We start from the raw sequence: 5,877 nt of genomic DNA, 5'->3' as shown, positions 1-5,877 counted from the left end.
TATGCCCCTTTTCATTACAACCATAGCAGGTTGCATCCTTGATCTTTTTGCACTCCACAGTCTTATGATCCTTGGACTTGCATAGTCCGCAGGAAGGAGTCTTTGATTGCGACTGTGAGTTCGATGCAAACCTGCACTTCCCAGAGTGGGGCTTCTTGCAGATTTTGCAGTTGGGCCTTTCACCAGCTTGCCCATCTTTCTTTGCCTCCGACCCTCTTTTGCCTTCACCGTTTCCACGGTGTTTCTTCCCTGATCTTCGTGAGGTATCATCCTCACGTTTTCTCTTCTCAGCCTCCTTGCTCCTTAGTGTCCTCAGACGGACAGCGTCTAAGGTGAGAGACAAGGAGAGGTCAGTAACTGACCTGAAGGTCGTCGGCCGGGAGGCCTTTACACTTGCCTTTATCGCAGGCTCCAAGCCCCCAATGAAACGGGCGATTCTTCTAGACTCTGGTGTCACAAGGTACGGAACCAGGCGAGACATCGTATTTAAGCTTGTCAAATAAGCCTGGCAGTCCAGGTTCGTCATTACCAGTGACACAAAGTCAGCCTCGATCTTCTCAACCTCATGCTGAGGGCAGTAGTTTTCCTTAATGAGAGCAATAAATTCCTCCCATGTCATCTTGTACAAAGCAGACTTACCCGATGCCTGCACCAACGCTCTCCACCATGCCAGGGCCTCGCCCTTAAATGACTGGGACACATACTTCACCACATCCCTCTCTGCACACCCGCTGATGTCCACAATAGTGTCCATCTCATCTAGCCAGGTGATACAATCAACAGCACCTTTCTCCCCTGTAAATTCCCGGGGCTTACAAGATACAAAGTATTTGTAGGTGCAACCCTTAGCATTTGATGCATCAGTATATTCCCTATCGCGATGAACGCTGTTCTCAGTGGACGAGTGTTTGTCGTCATCTTTCTTGGGTTGGGAGGGTGGTTTGGAGTGTGTCTTTGGTTTAGAGGGTGGTTTTGTTACAGATCTGCTATGCGACTCAGTGTATTGACGGTCAAGAGCTGCCTGAACAGCATTGTCAATCAGAGCCTTAAGCTGTGCGCCTGTCAGATGCACTGGCGCATTGTTGTAGTCATCATCATTAGTATGGCTATTCTCTCCGTTGGGATCCGCCATTGTAACTTGAATCTGTTACAGAAGATAACAAAATTTTAGAAGTTTATTATATAATTGTCTTTCATGACAATTTGTCAACCATGGTAACAGAGACCATATCTGGTTAACTTATTACTCATTAATTATTAGGATTTGAATATATCCTATTTCAGCTATATCAATAATATTGTCGGCATAAAGCCTAATCACGAGGATGTTTTATAATATTAGCCGAGATTTCAGAGAATCAAAGGCATAGAGGTTTGAACCGTAGTTCTCTTACCCCGTTCTGGCAGGGAGTCATAGACCACCACTGTCTTTTGTCTTTATAAGGCAATTATTACGGCCCATAGGCACTACACCTCTAATGGATGTTTTAATAAGGTTGGCCCGTAGGCACTACATCACTTAATGGATGATTTAATAAGATTGGCCCGTAGGCTCTACATCACTAATGGATGATTTAATAATTTGATCACCTTTATTGATGATTCTTGCCCATGACTTATAAATCATTTAGTTGGGTCTTTGAAATCCTTAAAGGATTATTGTATAAGAATGACGTGCGTGATTTTAACGATTTACATCTGCCATTATTGTTAACATGCTTGCAGCGGTTAACAGGGAATCTGAATCTTTTAATTAAGTCCTACCATCTTGACCGGATCTTAAAAGACACCAGGCTAGGTTTCACTCGTAAGATTCTTCATTTAGGCAGATCAATTTAAAAGGAATGGTTTTGATTTATTTCATACATATTAAAACAAAACTCATAACATACATTTCATAATCTCAAATACAATCACATATTGCCCTAAACGGGTCTTTCAAATAGTACATACCTCCATAGAGGTTTAAAATAAGTGACAAGTCCACGCAGGGACTAATACAAGGTAGGTGTCCATGTAAGGACTAAAAGATAAGTCCACGTAGGGACTGAAATACGATAAGTGTCCACGCAGGGACTTATTTCAAAATAGAAATTACATTAGTACAACTATTAAGGGCTAGTGGTCACGTTTCTTCTTTTTGCCCTTTAGTAGGTTCGCCAAGCCTTTGAGAAATCCTCGGTGGCTCTTTTTCTCTTCTTCGAACTCTCTCTCCACACGATCTAGTCGATGGAGTATCTCTTCTTGTTCAGGAGGAGAGAAACGTGGTTGTGGCGCTTGTTGCGGAACTGGAGGTCTGGGAGGTATTGGATACCCATGAGCTGAGTAGTCCGCTGCTCCCATGTTCCCATGAGCTCCGTCAGGGTAGCGTGCATTATATCTAGCTGACACCACATACGGGTCGCGTTCATAATTGTAGTTGTATTGTGCTTGTGACGGTTCGAACGGGTTGTAAGCCGTTGGACCCGTGTAAGCAGGTATGGGTTGGTCATACCCAAATGGTGGCGAATTTGGTGCAGCTGGTGCGGAGTTCGCCTCCTGTATAGGACTTGAAGGTCCTTCTTCTTGTAGTGGCGGATAGTGGCTACTACTAGAGTGTCGAGGGGTGCTGAAGTGGATACCCCCTCCTCCTCGTGTGGACATACGAGCATTTGTCCTCCTACGCCTTGGCGGATCAGGCATTACTGGTTGCGCCGGTGGCGGAGGTGGTGGCGTAACTGCCACAAAGCGTGAATCCTCAGAGGGATCCTGTGGATGTCGCGGTTGTTGTGATGTCTGTTGAGGTGGCGTGTAGTACCACTCATGTCGGTCAAACAACGCTTGGAAACTGTCTGGCCCCTGATAGGGTGTGCCATGGAAGGATGACCCATCAGAGACTTCTATCGGATGCGTGGGCGTACCACGAGCAGGTTCAGTTGGATCAGTATCTTCATCCATATGGTCTTCGGAGAAGTGATCTTGCGGCCCTAATAGAACAAAGCCTGAAGGTTCCTGTATGTAGTCAGCCGTATTAAACTGACCTATGAAGTATGGAGTAGGGTCGTCATAATTCCGGTGCGATACCGAACGTTGTAGAGGTATGAAGGAAGGTTGTGGGTTGTTGGGATCATTCTCTGAGTTTGGCCCAAAGGAGTGCCGATAAGATGGCGTCGAGCTGTGCGAGGTGGAATGCCTCGCGGGTTCGTAAAGGTCTCTTCGTCGTTGTGGTTCTTCGCTCCTTGTCATTGAAGGATGTCTTGTACCTGATGGTCCAGCTTCGTTATCGTGGTGCGTCACGATATCTCCTCTGCCTCTTCTTCCCCTTCCTCTTCCCCGGAATATAACAGGTGGCATTTTTCCTGCTTTATAAAACTTTAAATACCAATAATAAAAGAAAAGACAAAATTGGAATAATAATTCGAATTTGTCCTAAGTTCTTGTCTAGACTCAAGTATGTGCAATTGTGTCATTGAGATTAAACACAATCGGATAGTGTTTAATTCACTCAATGTTGGCTTTGATACCAACCTGTCACACCCCGATTTCCACGTGTCTCACCGGTGGGCCCGGTGGGGGATTACCGTGACGATGTTGGCAACAATATAGTCAAACCACACAATTATATAAATGCACAGCGGAAGCTCAAAGATAAATATATACTTCAACCTCTGGTTGTAATATCAAATGTATTACAGAAGTCGAATGTATCCACAGCGGATCAAAATAAATAAATATTGTTCATTCAGATACGGCATCGAGTTTGCGAGACTATTCGTGATGCTTAGGAAGCTAATACCAGCCAATTTCGTATAGTACCTGCACTTAATCTTTTTGGGGAAAATACGTCAGTTTACACTGGTAAATACATTCAACTGACACATTTGAAAATGTTTATTAAAATTGATTTGAATGCACAAGGCACAAACTCTTTTATAACTTGGGAAAATTATTAAAATCTGGTGAACGTTTTACATGTTCTTTTATGCGTTCAGTAGCCCGGGTCGTGCCGGGTTAAAGATTTATAGACACACCACATTGCGTAAAACCGTAGTATAAAAACCAACGGCTACGTCTTTTAATTTAATGTCGACAATATATACCGGGTGTACGCCTACACCGGGATGTCGATGGTCGTGGCCATTTCGTAAAATGATGCCAAGGATATCCGGGACAACGGTCATTAAACCCCCCAAAGGCTTTTAAGAAACAAAACTGTTTAAATGAGCCGATCATATTATTTAATTAACCACCTAAGCGATGGAAAAATATAATGCTCAATCAAGCGGTATTAACATACCGTAACCCAAGCCCATATAGGGGAAATAAGTTAAAGTATTTACCTTTGCAAGTATTATCCCTTAGTTTGATTAAATCACTGATAGCTTTTACTGGGCTCCTAATCTGGAACGAAGGTTTTAATTAACCTCTTAGAATCCTAACGGGTCTTTATATTGGCCGTAGCCTAGACCGGTTGGTTTCCGGAATATAAATATGGTTTAATCGCGTGAAAGGCGAAAACCGAGAATGGAGTGTGATTCTGACCCAACAAGTTCAGAGACTTGTTTTATATGGGTTTATGGTTCACACTCTGGATTTTTGGGGTTCAAATAATATAATTTGACCCGTATCGGCTAAACTATGAAAACTAGTTTCATAAGCCGAACCGTGCGCGCAATAGGCGAAACGGTTAACCATGAGAGTCTTACGCTTATTTCCTAAGTCAATATGCCTTAAAGAGGTTGTGGTATCAGTAGGATACCTTCCGTGATGCCCGTAACGAGTTTAAGTTAATATTATGCCCCGTAGGGGCTTTTTGGTCATTTTAAAGACTTTTAAAGAGCTTTTCGAGTTCTACAGGAAATCTGAGTTTCCCGAACAGTTTATAAAGTCTAAAATACTTTATTTATTATTTAAAATCAGTAGCAACTGGAATCGGGTCAAAAGACCTTGTAGAACTCAAGTTTTGGCCGAAAAGGGCATATTCGGTATTTACCGAACCGTAGCCATAACCGCAGGTTATGAGCGAGGTAAAAATTATTAAAAATCTTTAAAATTCCCAAAATATTATTTTAATACAGTGGGTAAAAGTTTTGGTGACGAAATCTTTGTTTAGATAGGCGTTATGCTAATTGCGCCGTTTATTACAAAAGTTTACTTTAATTGCGCTATTTAGCATAACTCTCATTCTAGACCTCGGATTGACGTGAAACTTTAAGGACATGGTTATAATTTAATAAGCAAGGTTCTGGTCCGTTCACGTGTCCGAAATACTCGTTTTACTTTCAAAATGGCGTTACGGTCAACTTTTAGGCGATTAACGGAAATGTGCAAAAGACTCGGATATCTCATGAACCGATCACAGAGGTTTATACCTTCATGTAACCTGGTCCTAAGAGAGTCCTAAGGTATATCTATACCTCACTAGAACGGGTCAGAACTGAAGTCAAAGCAAAAGTCAAACTTTTGCGACATTCGGCTCCGAACCGGGTCAATATAGCAAATGGTCGATTCAAACGAGCGCAAACAAGTTTATATGCTTAATATCATGTTTTATGAACATCAAAACAGGTTTCATAACGTATACATTACAGATTATGTAGAAAACGGCAAAATGACTTTCTGTTGACTTTTTAAGTGCGCGTTTAACTCGATATTTGACATAGTTAGAGTGGTGATCAGAGGGAACCCTTTTAGGGGTTTATTACCCACATAAATACCAACTCAAAACTACTTTTGATTCGTCATAAGACTGAACCATCACTGATTTATTTTAAAGTCAAACCGTATTTACGACGGTTTGGTTTTTAGCTATTTACTAAGGTAATGTGAAACCACAAAGGGTTAGATCACTTAGAGAAGCTTGAGAGAGGACCTAAGAACACAGAGGAATGCTTGAGA

This window comes from Helianthus annuus, chromosome 9 (assembly GCF_002127325.2).
Source record: "Helianthus annuus cultivar XRQ/B chromosome 9, HanXRQr2.0-SUNRISE, whole genome shotgun sequence".
Taxonomy (NCBI): domain Eukaryota; kingdom Viridiplantae; phylum Streptophyta; class Magnoliopsida; order Asterales; family Asteraceae; genus Helianthus; species Helianthus annuus.
Note: the sequence above shows the minus strand (reverse complement) of the source record.